Below are 20,166 nucleotides of genomic sequence, written 5' to 3' on the forward strand. Positions count from 1 at the left end.
CCGACCATGTACCAGCTGGAAAGGGGTGAATCCAGTGGTCTCTTGAACTTGCTCCTGGATCACCTCCCTTTCTTTAACGGAGACTCTGTACGGTGATCTATGCACAGGGCGCGCGTCCTCCTCGGTAATGATGCGGTGCTTCGCAACGGCTGTTTGGCGTACCTTCGACGACGTCGCAAAGCAGTCACGGTATTCGGCGAGGAGGTTAATCAGCTGCCGTCGTTTCGGGTCCGGAAGCTTAGGGTCGATGTCGAGTTGCGCTGGCGACGTACCATCCTGCTGAGGTGGCGAGGATTCATCAGTAATGGCGGCGATTTCGGCGGAGTAGCGGAGATCCTCGACGTGGCCAACGGCTGCACCTTTTGTGAGGTGTTGCGTTTCATTCCGGAAGTTCGTCACGAGGACCACGGTGCGGCCATCCTGAAGTTCGGCTACTCCTCGTGCGACGCCTATTCCTCTTCCCAGGAGCAACTGGAGGTTGCCTTCCAGAAGAACTTTGCTACGGGTAGCTGCATCGGTCACGACGGGTACGACAACACTTGATCGCGGCGGCAGATTCACGTGGTCGGCAGCGACTCGGACGGCGGCTGACGCAGTTTGGAGTTTCTCTGAAGGCGGAACAGGTGTCCGCAGCGTCAATCTGTTTTCTCCAAGGTCGATGACGGCGCCGTATTCACACAAAAAGTCCATGCCGAGAATGACGTCTCTGGAACAGTCTTGTAGAATGACGAATTTCACAGGACACGTCTCGCCGTGAATTTCGACGCGAGCGGTGCACCTTCCAACAGGCGTGATGAGGTGTCCTCCGGCGGTTCGTATCTGCGGTCCATCCCACGGCGTCGTGACTTTTCGAAGGTGGCGGGAGAGCCTCCCACTCAAGACTGAGTAGTCTGCTCCGGTGTCCACCAGAGCCGATGCGTCGTGGCCGTCGATGATGACGTTTAGGTTGTTGGACACCGTTTCAGGAGCGTCGTTTCGGTCTTTGGTAGCGTTCGAGTGGGGGCCCTCCGACGTTCGTGGAGGATCTTGGCGTCGGTCGTCTTCGGCAACTCCACCTCCAGGGGTTGCCGCGCCTAGTTTCCCCGGCGTGGAGCGAGGGGCGACAGGCTTTCACGTCGGGGTCGGTGCATCGGCGAAGCTGGACGTCGTGGTGAAGGCGATCGGAACTCTCGGCGGGACGCAGGCTCGGGGACTGGGGTCGTCGCAGATACTCGTCGATCTCCCGAGGGCGTTCACCATACCTGGGGCGCGGGTCGCTTGGGTGGAATCCGCGCAGCCCGAGTCGTCGGTATGGACATCGGCGGTACACATGGTCAGCTTCCCCGCAGTGGTAACACAGCGGGCGTCGGTCGGCCGTCCTCCAGACGTCTGTCTTCCTCGGCGCAGGTCGGTCTGGGTGAACGCGCGCCTGATCTTCCTGTCGTCGGGGATACTGCGGCGTTGGGGCGTCTCTTCGGGGTGGCGCCGCGGCTTGGCGGGGAGCTTGCGGCGGTCGTCGGGCTATGGCAGCGTAGCTCAACGTCGGTTCCTCCGGTGCCACCGTGGTGACGGGAACCTCCGGTTGGAGCGCCCGTTCTACTTCCTCGCGCACAGCCTCGGCAATGGAGAGCGTCGCTGGTCGACTTGCGGCTGGCAGCAACTGGCGGAGTTCCTCCCGGACGACCTCCCGGATAATTTCGCGGATGTCCGTACCAGGAGCGTTCTCACCGCCAAGCAGCGCGGTTGCAGCGACAATTAGATGTCGCTGGTAGTGGGAAGCGCGCGCTTGGAGGGCGCGCTCGATGTTTGTCGCCTCGGTAACGAAGGCTTCGACGGTGCCCGGCGGGTTGCGCACGAGGCCTCCAAAGATGTCGTCTCTCACCCCGCGCATGAGGACCCGCAGCTTCTTGTCGTCTGTAGCTCGTGGGTCGGCACGGGCGCTCAGGCGGCGGACATCTTCTACGAAGCTTGTGGCGCTTTCGTCGGGGCCCTGCGTTCGAATTCGGAGGAGATCTTCTGCCTTCTCCCGTCGGTGTAGGGTGGCGAACGTCCGCTGCAACTCGGCCACACAGATGTCCCACGACGTAAGCGAAGCCTCGTGATTCTCGAACCAATACCTCGCAGTACCCTCCAGCGAAAAGTAGAGGTTCTGGAGGCACTGCTCCGCAGTCCATCCGTTGTGCCGCGCCACACGCTCGTAGTACTTGATCCAGTCTTCGACATCCTCATGGATCTCGCCGTGGAAGGGAGTCGGCGTACGAGGGGCGGCGGGCAGGTAGACGACGGCAGGAGCGGCGGGGGTCGGCGACTGGTTGGCCATCGTCGGCTTCGTTGGCTGCTTGGTCCTGGGCGGCAGAAGTCCGAATTCCGGGTGTAGGCCTTGGGTGCGACGACTGAACCGGATCTCGGTAGTGCCTTCGTCGGTTCTTCGTGGGCTTGGCGTCGGACTTGCACTGCGGTCCCTCGGAGGGGTACGCGGCAGGGGCATGCGTTACCCCGGCACCTCCACCAAAATGTCACGGGTGGTGACCAATAAACAGAATAATAAACAGAAAGAAATAAACGTTTAATGTGGCGAACTTGTGCCAAAACTAAAAGGGTACAAAAGATAATAACGGAGCGTCGCGGGCGTCGAAGTCGGCGTAGCAGCAGAGTCGAACGCTGAAGCGAAACTGACTCGACAAGGTAGCGGGCGGCCTCTTATCTAGAGTGTGTCACTATCTCGAAGATTCGGCGAAAGCGGCTCGAGCGTCGCGTGATCGGGGCGAGAATGAACACGCACTTTCTAGAAAACAAAAGCAGGAATAAATGATAGAAGTTACGTGCGGTACATGAATAGACGAGAACTTTCTGGGGGTCCGTGACCGAGCGTTGCTTTCTCAGCCCTGCGCGCGGCAATATGCCGCACCACGCGACTACTTTCGGCGACTGCACAGCATGTTAGGTCGACCAGTGCGGGTTCGTGCCAGACCACAACCTGCAGTTCTGCTTGTTACGCGGTCGTCAAGATAAAAAACAGACTCGTCCGTGAACAAGAGGAAGTCCAGGTGGCTCCGGTTGGCTTAAATCCTCATCAGCTCGTCCTCACAAACCTGCACTCCCCGTGCGTAGTCTTCCGGCTTCAGTTCGGTTATTTTGTGGTGTGAAATGAAATGTTTGTTTAATGTGTTGCATGAAATGGATTTTGCGTACACAGGCATGTATATGTAGGCAGAAAAGAATGCTACAATGCTGTATACCGTGCCACCTTCTGCACTTCTGTAAACTGTGGGGGATAGAGGCCCAGTCAGGCAGAAATGCCTTTTGCCACTACCTCCCTACCGGGCTTGGCCCGTGAAAATCCCAATAAACTTTCACTTTCACAAAGAACAACCTGGAACTTATCCTTGGACCCAGGCACGTAGTCAGGGGGGCCCATGCCCCCCCCCCCCCCCCCCCCCCGAACAAAAATTCTGGCTACGTGCCAGCGTAGACCTCAGTTGCCGCATGGTGAGGCGTTGAACAAAAAAATGAAAGAAGGAGGAGCAATAATAAATTAAATTAACGCACTGAGCCAAAAACGCGAACGTCAAACTGCGAAGGTAGACTATGCACGACATAAGAACCGTCGCAAACGAAGGCACGTTATTTCGGAAGCAGGATTTGGAAGATTTATTCATTAACACTTATGGCGTGACATTTTCTAGATTGTGAACTCTAACTGTGGGGGGAGGGGGGGGGGGAAGCCCAAACAACTTTATTTTGGTAAATCCCAGCAAAACCAAAGACCCGGATAAAAGCAGTGTTGTAAACGTTCCTCGAAAAGAGGATCGAAAGCTCGTTCCCGTTACCGTTTGAAAAACGTGTTCCCGTTACCGTTTGAAAAAAGGAACGTATTCTTACATATATGTTACTTTTCTATTGTGCTAATTACAATATTTAGCTAAATCAAACGAAGCTTTTTATATATATTTCATCAAACTGCAACATACGAATTTGAATGCCGTGGTGGAAGGACACCAGGAGAAGAAAGCAATCGGGAGCAAGGTTTCATTCGTTGATGTATTCACCTTTAAAAATCCTATCGTTTTACCACATTCTTGTTTCCAGTGATCGATTGAGACAAGTCCAGTGTAATGTGAGCCGGGAAGAATTGGAACGGGGTTTATGTCATTATTCTTTATTAAAGGGTTAGCCCACATTGCACGAGCGTTTTACAACACCCTCGAACGCTTTAATGTAAGTATTTTGTTTGAACTTCACAACTGTTGCTTCTTGATGTTGTGCCCGCTGCTGGACGAGCTAGCCATGAAGAGGGCACAGCTTTTGGAAAGTTTGTCTTTAAAACTACCAGTCCTTCATCGTGAAGGTCGGTTTTTGTTGTTCAGTTTTAAGGTGAGGGGGAAGGGGAGAGGGAGTAAAGGTTAATGTTTGCCTATCTTTCAAGTGAACAATGTTCGTGGTACAAGGGTGCGTTCGATGCGTGGTAACCTGCTTTTTTGTAAATTTTGGTATTTTTGTGGAAGATCAGTTATAGCGCTGGTTGGCCTTAGATTTCTTGGTGTATGACAATTTCTGGAAATAAAGAAAGTAGCTAAGTTTGAGAGGTCCCTCTTCTTTTGTCTTTTCCTTCAACTAAAAGTTTTGTTTGTTTTTTTGTGCCGCAATCTCGGGCACTAAAGAAAGAATAAGTGTTTGACAGCTCGCCTGCACCCGACTGTTACCAAACGACGACCCCACAAAATAAACCCTAAAATCAGTTACTAAAAACTTTAGGAGATCCTACTCTTTGTAAAGTTACAGTTTTTATACTTTTTTAGAATTTCTCCTATGAAATAAAACAGAAATTAAATCACTAAACAAAAAAAAGGGAACGCCATCTTTTTTTCTGTAACAAAGTAGAAATTTGGGCTAGTTGGTTCATAATCAGTATATACAGCGCCAAAAAACGACAGGACAAAGACGAGAGTAAACAGGACGAGCTCCCGTTCCAGTTCATCCGATACAAGATGGAACGGCGGCGTTCCTTCGTTCCTCCTAATGAGAACGCGTTCCAGGAACGCCGTTCCTTCGAACGCCGTTCCGTAGAACATTGTATCATAATTTCATAATTTCATAAAAGCGCGCTTTTTTTTGTCCGGCGCCTCTTGGTGGCGCCATCTCTGGACAAGCCAGACAAACATGGCGGTAGTTCGCCGTCTTTCCGGCAGATGCCGCTGCGCGGTTAAAAAAAAAGCTTTTTTTTTGTGTTTGGTGTTTTGAGTTTAAATTTTAGCACAACATTGTGACCAGTTTAGCACATTTTCAAGAAATGTTGCTTAAAGAGCCGTCGAGATTCTGACTTTTGTGAGCCATTTTAGCGTGTATATTTTTCGGGGGGACACACTCTATGTGAGCGAACCTCTTTGCCCCGCACAACTCAAGTATTCTTTCAGTTTCAGCGTCTTTAAAGCGGTAAAATGTCAGAACTTGAAATACCCACGGCAGACTTCGAAACCAGTGAACTACAATCCATGATATGCGTAAATTAAAATCACACGCTAGTATTTTGAGCGGATGGCTGTAGTTTTCGTTCCAACCGACGGATTCTGGCGATCGCTTCAAAATCAGCCATCGAGGAGATGCGATGCGTCTCAAAATATTTGCCAAAGACGTCATGCTCGCAACATCATGTGCTCATAAACTGCCAAAGGTACCGTAATTACGATCGTCGTCACTAAGTGGTGCCAGCTTTATTGTCCACGCCTTAAAATTTCACGAAGTGCGAATACCAGACATCAGGCAAGACGACAACGCGACAGCCGACAAGCGATTAGGTGTTTGTTTTCATCTTTGACAATGAAGGACCGCGCACGAGCCACGATTTCTGCGAAACACCGTGCACGATGACAACGTGACTGCCAACAACGGGCCTGGTGTTTGAAACAAACGATCTGGTGTCTGAGGCATGTGCCCGCGAGGGAACACACTTTTATTTATTTTTCATCTTTCTTTTTCATCTTTTTTGGAGTGATGGATTTTTACGAGGTTCTTCCTCCTCTTAATCTTATTAAATATAGTTGTGACTAGCGCTCTATCCTCTATCTTCTCTTTCCTCTCTACGTTTGCGCTGATATACTTTAGAAGAATACCAGATGTATGGTGTACTAGAACTGAGAGGAGTGGAATGCTGCCAACCTTAGGGATTTTTTTCCCCTTAGATGTAGGAATTATCCGTCATCGTTTGGGGGCAAAGACAAATTTGTTCAAATCTAGGGATCTTTTTGGGGGGTTTATAGATTTTAGAGGGCTTTGGGAAACAAGTTTCTTCCACTTTGCCTCTTTATGCCGGCTGAGCGCAGCGAAAAGAATGCTCCTTTGTATATTTTCCGGGCCAGAGGTAATCTGCAGTGGTAACCACAGCGATTTTGGGAGAGCTTATTCGCGGTGAGAAGCTCGCTAGGGGCGCTACTGTTTTCCTCACGATGGGTAGTGCACGTGTTACCCACGCGGTTATGTATTATTTTTCACACTGCATAGAAGCTTGGCATTGCACGTGCTTGCACCAGCAGACAGTTCAAATATCGTCACTCTGGGCTGTGAAAAAATACACCACAAGGCGATACCCAGACTTCGCGCCGCCAATAGTGGACCAAGAAACGGCAGATACGTGATCACGGCCAGAAGCAAGCATTTTACATTCCAAGTGTTTATTTATTTATTTATTTATTTATTAGGGCACGAGTTGGGGCTTTTTTCAGCTCGAGCATTTAGCTCTAGCCAGTGTTCTTGTACCATTTAGCCGATCCATGTTTATTTGTGTTTGCTTCTAAACGGGCTGGTAAACCTCGATGCAACAATTCATCTCTTTACTTTGAAACAGACGCTTATCGAGGCACCCTATCTTAGTGAAAACCTGATTTTACTCTTTCTGTTGAGCTAGTAGTTTAAATCATTACTTTCTTTTATTGGTACGAATGGGTTTTACATTTTGAGCTCCGAACATAGCTGGGCTTCCCTCTTCACAAAATAAAAAAGCTTTCATTTTTTTTTTTTGTGAATTTTTTCGAAAGTTTTTATTGCTTCCTTGAGCCCTACTGCGAGACGCGTACATCTTTATGTGTCTCCTCAAAGTGCAGGTTTGTTTGGTAATTGAGATGTTTAAATATGATGTTTTTCTATGTGTGCGCAAACGGCCTTGTTCTCTTTGATTATGGGAATCAAGTATCGCGGTGAAATACTAACCAAACACCTCAAACCATCTTCTAAATACGAGGCAGAGTCAAAAAGTAACCGCAATTTAGCCATGAGAAAATCAAATCTTGTGATGGATTGCTTTGCTGCAAATCTGTTTTGAACTACCACAAGTTGAAGCTGTGCACGCCGGCCTGGTGACTTGATTGGAGATGTCGCGTGACCACATCACTTTCACAATGGCCACCCTTTTGTTAGCATGCACTAGGGAGGAGCGGCGTTCGGTTAGCTGATTTTTGGACGTAGAGGGCGAAAAACTTACGGATATTCATCGCAGGATGCTGAAGCAGTACGAAGACGCGTGTGTATCGCTTCGGCAGGTGTACGAGTGACAAAACAATTTCAAAGTGGAGCGTCCAGTTTGACGGATGCACCTCGCATCGGCCGGGTTTACTCTTCAACGACGCCGGGCTCGATCTATGTTGTGGAACGGCCCATACGCGGGAACCGGCGTGCCATTTACGACGAAGTGGCTGAAGAATTGAATATTAGTCCCGGATTGGACGCACCATATCAATCATGATATTCCACAGTACCACATAGTACCCGCCAGGTGGGTACTATAGTCAGTTACAAGTTAAGAAGGTAGCGGCAAATGCCCCATAAAGGGAATCAGATATCCCTCCGCCACATCCGCATCCAATAGCGTCCCACCGTTTCCGTGACGTCGCGGCCAACACCCGAGGAAGGGCTTGCCTTTCTGTACATATTTGCTGTATCTTTCGACTTTGACTTAGCATTGTGGAAGGCACGAGAGGGAGATTAGAGTTCTCCCCCACCGACGGAAACAAATACGACTTTCGGGGATTAGCTTCCCCCCCGATGGATACAAAGGCTGCTTTCAGGGGCTCGGTGCCCTCTCTGATAAATACAAAGGTCGTTTCTTTTTTTTAAAAAGTGGGATCGGAGACAAGCTGGAATCCATTGAAGCGGAACAAGTAGCGTTTCCAGTGAACTCTTCTTTCGACTGCGGAGAGATTTGAAACGGGCGCATCACGCTTGTGGGTGGAGCTTCTCCTACCTTCTTGACTTGTAACCGACTATAAAACAACTTACGTCGGACCTTAAGGAGCGACATGTGGATGCTTGTTACACGTTACTGTGACGCTACGAAGCCGAGAGAGATGATTTTCTTCGACGCATTGTCATCAGTGATGAATGATGGGTACACCACGCCCGGCCAGAGACAACGCCAACAAGCAAGGAGTGGCGACAAACAACGTCACCAAGGCCGAACAAGTTCAAGACAGCGCCAACGGTGGGCAAGCTCACGGTCTTTTCGGACCATAAAGGCCAAATAGTTGAACATTACGTGCTCAAGGGACTCAATGTGAACAGTGCATTACACTGAGACCTGATTGATAACCCCTTGAAGCCAGCAATGACGTCAAAGCGTCGCGAATTGCTCAGATCAGCTGTGTTGCTGCAGCACGACAATGCGCGCCCTTACACGGCACGTACAACAGCGGAAAAAATCAAAGGACTGCGGTTTGAGTGTATTCCGCACCCAACATACTTGCGAAACCCTGCACCAAGTGATTTTCACCTATCCAGACCGCTGAACGGGGTTCTCGGGGAAAGAAGTTTGATACGGATGATGACCTGAAAGCGGAGGTGCATTTCTGGTTCCGGAGTCAGCCCCAGCACATATGTCGAGCGAGGAGGTGATTATGTTGAAAAGTAATACAGGTATTTTTATGATATCTATACTACAAGCCAAGTAAAATATAAATTGCAGTTACTTTTTGACTCTCTTAATTACACGTAGCAATGCTTACATTTCTGCAGAACCCTTCGGGTAATACAGATAAAGCCATATCAAGATATATAAAGCCGCAGTATTACACAAATTTTAGTGCTGACTATTATACGTTATTTACTGAGGGCCATCTTTGGCCAGACATTAGACACAAATTATAATATATGGTCCGCTGTTAACACTGTGAATTGTTCACTTAGTGTTAGTATTAGCTAGTGTTAGCTGTATTTGAAATGTGATCTGATGAAACATAAAGCTCTACAAAAAGTAACGCTCGTTAATGTTATTGCACGTAATTGCCTACAAGTTGTAATATTTGAAAAAGCAAAGATTGGCGTTGCTGTGCTGGAATAGTTTTACAAACGACACGTCAGGCTTCGATTCTACTTGGAAAGACTTGAAGCAAACGACACAAATTCCGGCTTCGATTGTACGATTCTACTTGAAATCATATGTATGTTTTCAAGTAGAATAAGCCTCGCGACTATACGTAATGGAAATGTCCCTAAGCCTGAAGTTGACATTCAAGCTGAAAGACGGAGTGCTACTTTTTTAAGAATGAAACTTATATTGCGCATGAAGTCTTCATGTGCGAAATGCAGCAGCGAACACTTTTTTAAAGCGGGTTTCATTTGATCAAGAATAAATATCTAATAACCACGGGTTTTAAAATGCGCCCGCAAAACCCACAGTGAGAAGACGTACACAATTCTCGCACGTATACATTCAATACAATTCTTGGAACGCGTAGGCAGCAGTCATTGTCGGCAGCCCACGTCTCTGAGCTTGAGTGTGTGAACCTGTGTGTGCACGTGTACGCGTGGGTAAGTTAGGCGTGTGTGTAGTAGTGATGTAAAACTATCGAGAAATTGAATATCGATAGTACCATAGTTTTTCAAAACTGTCGATAGTTGAACATCGATAGTCGTATATCGATTGTACTATCAATAGTTAAGGATCGAAAGTACGACATCGATACTACTATCTATAGTTGACTATCAATAGTACAAGAAATAATTAAATTGATTGTATTACGATAGTTGGCTTTTAGTCGACTATGGATACTATCGAAAATCGTCTTTCAGAAAACTATCGAATGTTAAGAAAATTAAAGCACTACCCAAAAAGGGAATAACGACGGATATGTACGGGCAGGTAGCGCGCGCTTTAGGGGAAAACATGACATTGAAAGGAAACAAATCATATAGTTGCCTTCTCGTAATATTAATTTACAGGTAACACAGAAATTGCGGTTTGCTATTTATTCTGCGGACACATTTTGTATATTTGGGTTCAGATATCAGGCTTCACACTTTAGCGCACCCACATTTGTAAAACTATTCAGTATATTCACTATTTGTGTGTTTGTCTTGGAGCTAGGAAAACACTCGCTGAAGACATTTAGCATCAGGGTTTCAAAAGAAAGTTTCACGCTTCCGTTTCCTTTATTATTCATTTGACACATATTCCTTCCCATAGACTTGACCACTGATAGGTGAAAATGAGCACTGCGCTAGGCATCATATATTTTTACAGCGAAGCTTTCTATGGCTCGTTTGTGAAAATTATTGCATGCGCGGACGGAGCTTGTAGATCGAGAGCGGCGTGGTCGCCGCTCCTTACACTTTTTGTGAGCCGCTGATAACGCCCTAGTGACCTGATCAGCAGTTACACTGTGGACTTGCTCGCTCTGAGGAAGACGAACGTGCCCTCAAAGAGGGATAACCAGAGCAAAAGCGCAAATGCGCGGGTGCGAAAGTGACTAAATGCGCAAACGCGCGGCGGCCTGCGGGTCGTGACCGACGGAGAACAACACTGTGCCCGTCTATAGAGCGTCGGCGGTAGCAGGAGCGTGAGTGTCGTCTCAACGTACGCGTTACCTATCGCAGAGCAAGCCGAGTGTGCAGACGTATGCGCGTGCAGACGGCAGGTGGGGCAGTCGTCGCGACGGTCTACGTCCTTCCGGCTACGTCCAAAGGAGACATGGAGACCTTTCTAGCAGACGCCTTTGATTGGATCTCATCCGTCGAAGACAAGTCGATCGTCAAAGTGGGAAACTTTAACGTCGACCTAGCGCTCCCTCACGACGAGGGGATTGTGTCTTTCCTGTTGGAACGGTTTGGAATTGAGTGCTACGCGGACGTCAATGTGCCTAACGTTGACCTTGCGCGCCCCCAAGGAAAGTGGAGTGTGTCCTTCCTGTTGGAAGGGTTTGGAATTGAGTGCTGCACGGACCTCAATGTGCCGACCACACCTCACCGGTCGTGTATAGATGTAACCTTTGGCAAGAACGTGTCTAGCGGAGGAGTACATCCGAACGCGGTGTACCTCAGCGATCCCAAATCTATGGTCACTATGGTAACGAATGAGAGAAAATAAACACGATAACTACCACGACGTTACGTGCGTCTTTATTTAATCAATATAGCAATAACCACATAAATCAATATAGTTGTCAATATAGTCATCTCAATACAGCTTCGCTTGTTATACATCTTAACAGAGTAAAAGGCCACTAAGTTTTTTGTGTTTCTTTTTTTTCCTCATGATGAACATTTATAGCGAATTCTTGAATGTCGGAAGTTAGCTCTTGACGAAAGCACTTAGGCTTGTATGCAATCATATGTTTCCACTTTTTGTCCGGTTCTATTTTGGCAAAGTTTGATAACGTGACTGAGAAAATACTTAAAACTTGATCTAAAATACAACTTCAAAATACAGGAGCCGTCTCATAATATATAAATAAATATTTTTAATTGAATAAATGTAACAGACATTTTGTTCTGCGGACAACGAATCTGGTCGCTTTTGTGCCATAAAGACCCCAGTTAATCAATCAACAATTCGGGTAATTGAACATTACAGCATAAAAAGCTTATACCAAGGAAACGTAGTTACTGATGCTTTTAGTTTTTGCAATCTTCAAATAAAAAAAAAACTTGGGGAACATAACGTTTACAGGATAACAACAAATTGTAAAAGCGAAAATTTATTGTGATAAAACTAACGACATTGTTGGCAATGACACATTATTTCAGTCAAAATGACTTGTGAATCTGAAAGACAATATTGTTTCCTTTCTTTCTTCCAACTGTCTGTTTGAAAAACAAAAACGCCACACTTATAATTTTATCAATGCAAAATCATGTCCCCCACTTCACATTCGATCACCATCACTGGCATCATATTCAAGCAGGGTTCCGGATTTATGCAACACACGTATACTTCACTCATCAGGAGTGACAGAGATATCCATTTTTCTGGTAGAGCCAATAAAAAGCAAAGGGCAGCCCTAGTAAAAAAAATAATTTGTATGAGAAATTTCCTGTGTCCAATAAACACATATGAATCATACAAGATATATAAGAGCATATAAGAACATGTAAAAACAATATAAGAATTATATGAGAAATATATAAGAATTATATAAGATATATAAGAACCCATAAGAAACTTATAAGAAGCTTCCCACCAGTTTCTTATATGGTGCTTGTATGTTCTCATATATCTTATATAGTTCTTATATAGTTCTTGTATGGTTCTTATATGTTCTTATATATCTTGTATAACTCATATGCGTTTATTGGACAAAGAAAGTTCTCATACAAATGAGAATTTTCAATAGGGAGACCTCCGAAACCAATCTGAAACAGTAAAAAAAATTGGACACACTAACAAGTTGATACATTGATAGTTTTATTTGGTTTCCATTATCGATAGTATTGATAGTAGTACTATCAATAGTTATATTTGGTTTCCACCATCAAAACTATTGACAGTACTATCGATAGTTTAAGTCACTAGTGTCTGTGTTTGTTCGTGCGCGCGCGTAACCCACGAGCAGGGTGTAAGATAGACAGGTGGGAAAACGAGAGCCAAATGAGCGACCAGATTGTGTCCCTCTCGGTTTTCTCTTTTTCTGTGGCACCATCTATGTGGAGCACCACGAACTCTCACTCCGAGTGGGCGATCGGTGGCGACCGGCTAAACTGACGGAGATGGTTTCTCGTGGATTTTCAATCGAGGACTGTCGTGCTCTCGGTTTATTTTGCGTAGTCTCCCATAGAGTTCCATGCCAATCCGATTCCGATTTTTTTCCTCTCGCCGCAGCGCCACCTGTCGCAAATGGGGGTACTCGCAAGCAGACGAGTACACAATCCGGTCACGGCGCTGCGGGCTTCTATGGGCCGTTTCCCCACCTGTCTATCTTACAGCCTGCCCACGAGGTGGGTCTGCGTGTTCGCGTGTGTGTATGTACATGCGTATACGTGCGTCTGTGAGCATGTGTCTGCACGCGTGAACATGCGTGTGTGTGTAGCATGCCCGTGAGTGTGTGTTCGTTGCGTTCAGCTTCAAATGCGTTTCATGAATAAAGGGATTAGATCAAACAAGCGTACATCGTAACGCCACCAAATGCGGCGTCGGGGATTGAAGGCACTGAAAAATTATTTTGTGGTGAAATACATACTAGGAGCAATATGATTGTGAGATATCTGTGGAGCTGAGCAGGATTGGTAAGTTGATTGCATCCATAGTGCCAAAGACGCTTATCTTGTGGAGGAACGCTGTCAGTGCGATAATCCTCAATAGCGATCTTGGACCGGTTCAGAACGACCTTTTCAAAGCTTCGACGATTTGAACGAACCCCAATGGCGATGGCCAAGACAACTCGAACAATCAGCCAATTACTCTGCGTGGTTTTGTTTTTATATGTTAGTATTTGATTTTGTCCGAATATCTGGCAGGGAAGGCAATGGCCTTCCCTGCAAAATGTTAAAGTTCAGTAACCCAAGCTATTGAAATATTAAAACCGCTGTACTGCTGTCTTAAAAAAAAGAAAAAGAAAAAAAAAAACATTTTAACAGGAGCATACTGTGAAGTAAAAACGGCTCAAGAAAATTTACGCATTGTAAAAGCACGTTCACGTAGGGTTCACATAGAAACGAAAACAACCATTGTTGTTCTTCGAAAACAGAAAATGGTTTACGGGTCAAGAACTTCACAGCCACTGAAAACACCTTTCTTTGTATTCATAATTTTGTTTCATGCTGATTCAAAATATAATGAAAAAATCATCAAACATATACATCAAAAAAGGGCAAAGTCCGCCAGGTAAGGAGTAAACAATCGCCGCAAGGTACAACGCAACAATGGTTGTTGACACTGCACCTGGAGGTGAACAAAAAAAAATATTGTTGTCGCCTAAGAAGTGTATAGTCCACATTGACATTGTTACAGCGAGATATACCTATGCAACATTCATTCCTCCGGCAAACTTCTGCGGCAATTTATGTGGACCTTAATATTGCTTAGAGGATAAAATGATATAAAATGTATTAAACATTTCTCTACCAGAACTCACACAAACTATCCCAAAACTTGTAACGGGATCATCGACATCTAAGCTCCAAGATAAAGGAAACCATTGTATTATTTTTCTTCCTTGCTGCTTATGTGTTTCTAAGTGCGAAAACAGATAAGAATTGATTTTAAGGGTGCAATACTTTCACGTTTTGCGTGCTGGGAAGTTCATTTCCTTTTTAACAATTTTCATATCTGCTCTCAAAATGTTGTATAATGCTGTCGTTTTTTTTCAGCCTCCTAATATCGAACGGGTTGATTCGTACTGTGAGCTCACGACAACCTACATTCTGAACCCATCTACCAAGCGGTTTTACGTTACGCTACGCTACACTCCAACTTTTTTTTCTTTTTTTTGCAAACGAAACAAGTTTATTTACATGTTATTTACAGACATCCTTGCAGTAGGTTCCGCAAACATTATACAAGGCCAAATTGAAAAATAATTGAGAAAACAACAGGTGGATAGCTCGTGTAGAAACGTTTTACAAACTGTAGAGACAGATGAAAAGACAGATACTCTAGAAAAAAAATAATAATACAGTATCGCCTTGCGGTAAATAGGCGTCACACAAACCTGAAGTGCTTAGACCAGACTGTGCGGAAACGATTGAGAGGAAACGCAAAGAAAAAATGTATAAATAAATCGAACAATATAGACGCGCAATTCCAAGGGGACGAGCCACGGTTCACTTCCGCGCACCTCAGCCAACTCCAACGCGCCTACAGTTCACAGGAACTCGCCAGTTTCCCACGCTTGACGTACGTCGTTGCACGCAGTGGCGACGCCCTTCCTCGAGTTGTCGCTCGATGCACTCCCAATCATCCGCGTTCGCCTATCGCGACGTCACCGAGAGCACCCACCCAAACGTGGACACGAAGTAGCTCCAGGTTGGACGCGCGTCGAGGTGGCATTGCACCATTGCGGTACGCGACTGCCAGATGTCGTGCAGGCCCAGCAGCATCATCACGTGCGCCACCTCCGTCTTATCAGTCTCCTCGAGTTGCAGGTACTTGAAAGCACTCCACTCCACTTCGAAGGAGTCCCTGAGCTCAAACGTCGTCCTCATCTCGTCCCAGAAGAGGTAGGCATTGCTACACTCGACTAGGACATGCTGGATGGTCTCGGGCGCCCCGCAAAGGTCGCAGTTTAGGGACCACGGCACGAAGAACCCCTTGTGATGGAGCAAGGTTTTAACTGGAAGGACCTCCATGTGCATCCGGACGAAGAAGTCCTTTGTCGCCACAGCGATGGGAAGGATTCCCACGAGTTTGTAAAGTCGCGCCGCGTTTTCGGGCGTCGGTGGTTGTCTGGGTGGTGGGAAGGATGCGGAAACGGCATCCCAGTAGAGCCGCCTCTTTCCGACGGTCGCCAGGTACTTCCAGGAAAACTGGGCCTGCAGAAACTCGATACCTTGCATGTAGCCACTCAACGTCGATACAGGAGAGGGTGCTGCGGTCAAATGCGTATATAATCGCGTTAAACTTTGCATGCATTGGCTCAACGTTTAAAGACGAGAGAGCGCTGCGGTCAAATGCTGAACTGCATATATAACCACCATCCGTACCACACATTCTCTTTCTGGCATGGACCGTTGACTTAAGCGGTAAAGATGCGTTCCCACGGCTTCTAGCGGATCCAAGCTGATCCGCTGGAAGAACCATTGGCTCTGCATTTCACCGACCATAAAGCAGTAATAATAAAGTCGAAACGCAACCCGGAACTCAGCACTACCTGTGAGCAATAAAAACATCACCATCAGCACTACCTGTGTACAATAAGATCAGTATCATCAGCACTTCCAGAGCTTCGCCCCAATCAACATCATTCACCACGTGGAGATGCGGTCATTTTTTGTAAATGATGTTTCCCGTGGTATTCCTAATTATATGTTTCTTAAATACGCGGATGATATAAAAATCTACAATAGTGACGCCAGAGGATTGCACTAAGCTTCAGGTCGACGCATGTTCCTTCTTCCAGTGGTCCTTGGATAATGATCTTTGTTTAAACCATTCTAAAGCTAAGGTCACGACTTTTTCTCGAAAGACGCATAATACCTCTTCTTTATCTAATATCCAGGGCGAAATCCTGTCCCGTGTCGATGAAATGAAAGATCTCGGTGTCATCTTTGACTCAAGCTTGAGGTTCCATGGCCATGTTACCAAGGTGGTCAACTCGTCTCCCCGCACTTTGGGTGCCGCATATCGTGTAACGAAAGAGTTTAAAAATCCGTCTGCGTTCCTCACATTGTACTGCTCTCTTGCAAGGTCACAGCTGGAGTACGCCTCGGTTGAGTGGAATGGAATTTCCCAAACCAATTATGTGGGAGTTGAGCCAGTTCAAAAAAAGTTTATTCCTATCATGAAGCATCGCTATCTTAAGGATGATGTACCTCGTAAGAATTATGAAAATGCGCTAAAACTTTTTTTTTTCAATTTCTTAGCCTTCACCGGCATCGGGAGAAAGCAGATTTGTTCTTTCTGTTTAAGGTCACCCACAGCCTAATTGATTCACCATACCTCTTGTCTCAAATAACTCTTAGAGTTCCACGCGTACTTAGACGTCTTCAATCATCATTTTATATCTCTGAAGCTTTTAATCAGCTAGTCCCAATCCTCAGGTTGGCTGAATGTTATAATCGTCACTCAAAAGTACTTGATACATTTGACTCGTGCTATTGGGCTTTCAATCAATTTATTGTTAACCTGTTCATGCTTGAGCAGAACTGAAAAGTGCTGAATGTCCGACTGTGTGAAATTTATTGCTTTTACATTATGCGTGCGTTGCAGATGTCTTGACGCTTTACATTTATTTTGCCTGCTTTAACTTTCCTTCGAACAGATTATTCTCACCAGTAGAATTCCTATATTTGTTACCCTTCTGGATTTGTTGGGTCTTGTGTAAAATTGTGTTTTTATGATTTTAATAATTTGTATTCTGAAGTGTGCCAGCACCAAAACCGCGAGGTTGTTCCTGGACACTCTAATAAACATTGATTGATTGATTGATTGATTGATTGATTATTATTATTAAGCCAACAAGCCTTTTGTCTGGCTTTGACAGACCCGCCTCACTATCAAGTGAACTGCACGCGTAAATAAACATTATTATTATTATTATTATTATTATTATTATTATTATTATTGTTATTATTATTATTATATTATTATATATCCGTTAAGGACAGTTACTAAATCTCGCTTTCCTAACTGGTTTTCCAGTGAGCTAAAAACACTACTGAAAAGAAAGGACTTCTTTCACAGGAAGTTTAAGAAAAGTGGCCTTTTAAAGTGGGAGGTGGAATTCAAGAACTGCAGAAAGCAATGTAAGACGGTCCTGGATCGCGACCGCCAGGCTCATCGTTGCTCAGTGGAATCAGATCTTGTCAATAATCCGAAGAAATTCTGGAAGTACATTAATTCACGTTCTGGGAGGCATATCGAGTCGAAGATTGTCCTGGATAATCACGAGAGCGATTTGAAGTCCGTGCCTGAGTTATTTGCTGAGCATTTTAGGTCCGTCTACAGGGATAGTACGCAGCGTTCTGCACCTGTGCTGCCTCACTTAGATGGGTTTGGTGACTTGTTAAGTTGCATTAATGTTGATGAAGAGTCCGTACGATCCTGTATTAAGAAAATGAGAGCAACATTATCAGTAGGGCCCGACGGCATTCCCTCTGCGATTCTCAAAACGTATCACGACATATTCACGCCGGTACTGTGCTCTATATTTAACAACTCGTTAAGGTTGGGAACCTTTCCTGAAACGTGGAAAGTCGCTGCTGTTGTTCCAGTCTTAAAGTCGGGAAAAAAAGGTGATATTTGTAACTATAGACCTATTTCTCTTCTCTCTCCATTTTCTAAGCTCTTTGAAATGGTAGTTCATCAATTCCTGTCTTTCAAATTTCGAAACTTAGCAATTCCCAATCAGCATGGTTTTATGACCGGCAGATCAACAACTACCAATCTCGTTAGCTTTATGTCTGCTGCATCTCGTGTAATATGTAACAGAGGTCAGTTGGACGTTGTCTACTTTGACTTAAGTAAGGCTTTTGACGTAGTCAATCACATTATTCTTTTATCCAAACTTTCCTCCTATGGAGTATGTGGCTCAGTACATGACTGGTTAAAAAGCTACTTGTCAGAGAGAGAGGCATATGTCCGGGTTAACAACATGAACTCTTCGTTGTACAGGACTCGCTCTGGCGTTCCTCAGGGATCTGTTTTAGGACCCCTTCTGTTCACAATTTTCGTAAATGACGTCTCTTTTGCTGTTTTAAATTCTTCATTCCTGCAATATGCTGACGATATAAAAATTTATCGAGAAATAGTTACTGAACGTGATTGTGCTAAGCTCCAGGAAGATGCATGTTCTTTCTACCGATGGTGCTCTGAAAATGACCTTCTCTTGAACCCGTCCAAAACCAAGGTCATGACGCTCTCTCGGAAAACTCACAATATCTCTTTTGCATATAATATTCAAGGAGAGACTTTGTCTCGAGTAAGTGTAATGAAAGATCTCGGAGTCATGGTTGATTCTGGGTTGCGTTTCTCTGATCACGTTGGTAAACTGGTTAACTCGTCTTTGCGAATGTTGGGTGTTGCCTCTCGCTTAACCAGGGAGTTCAAAAACCCGACGGCTTTTATCACGCTATACTGCTCGCTATCCAGGTCACAGTTAGAATATGCCTCAGTTGTTTGGAATGGAATTTCTAAAAGTCACTCCTTGGAGATCGAACGTGTGCAAAAAAAGTTTGTTTCTATCTTTAAACATCGCTACATAAAGGAGGATGTTCACTGTTTAACATATGAGTCTGCGTTAGAGCGTGTTGGTTTGCTTAGCTTGCACCGGCGTCGGGAGAACGCGGACTTACTATTTTTGTTTAAAACGCTGCATGGACTCATCAATTCTCCGAGCCTGTTATCTGAACTGTGCCTTAGGGTCCCACGTGTGCCTACTCGTCTTCTGTCATCTTTTTATGTTTCTAGAATGTTTAGTCCGGTAAACCCAATTGTGAGAATGGCTCAGCGTTTGAATCATTACTCTGAAAAACTTGATATTTTCAACCCTTGCTACAGGACGTTTGTCCTTTCTATTAAAAACTTGCCCGTGCAGGATGAGCATTGCTGAATTGCTTTGTTATGTCTGAATGTCGTCATCTCCATGTCGTGTTTTCTGGTGGTGCAGTTGTTGTCCTTCAGTCTTGTGTTCCGTCTCTACTGTTACTGCCTCGTTTTTATTTCATTGTACTAATCACTCGTGCACTGCCTAGTATTATGCTAAAAATGTATCTTATTTTCTGCGGAGATGTGTATAGTGTGTTTTTTTGTTTTTTTTATCCACCAGTGTACCAGCACCAAGACCTCAGGGTTGTTCCTGGGCACTGTATAATAAAGATTGATTGATTGATTGATTGATTGATTATTATATTACTATTTTTTTTTAGTGTGCCAGCACTAAGACCGATTGGTTGTTCCTGGACACTTTAATAAACATTGATTGATTGATTGATTGATTGATTGATTACTATTATTAATATTATATGCGCTTACAATGACAAAAGTATTTTGCGATTATGTTTATAGTTTTGAAATAGTCATTTCCACACACGTTTCGTCATTCCGATAAACACACACCTTTGTCATCCACAGACATATTTAATTCGGTAGCATTTGTATCTTTGTCTTACCTACAAAATAAGAAAGGGGCTAAATTAGCCCTTTGGGAATCATCATCTTGTATTTCAAATTTGCAAGATGGCTAAATATTAAAAAAAAACGCGTGCATAACTATCGGAAGCATGCGGTGTACGTATAGTTTTGGCACTACTTCTGTTTACCGTAGGTTTCAA

Source organism: Ixodes scapularis, unplaced genomic scaffold (assembly GCF_016920785.2).
Source record: "Ixodes scapularis isolate PalLabHiFi unplaced genomic scaffold, ASM1692078v2 PGA_scaffold10__122_contigs__length_95168666, whole genome shotgun sequence".
Lineage (NCBI taxonomy): Eukaryota > Metazoa > Arthropoda > Arachnida > Ixodida > Ixodidae > Ixodes > Ixodes scapularis.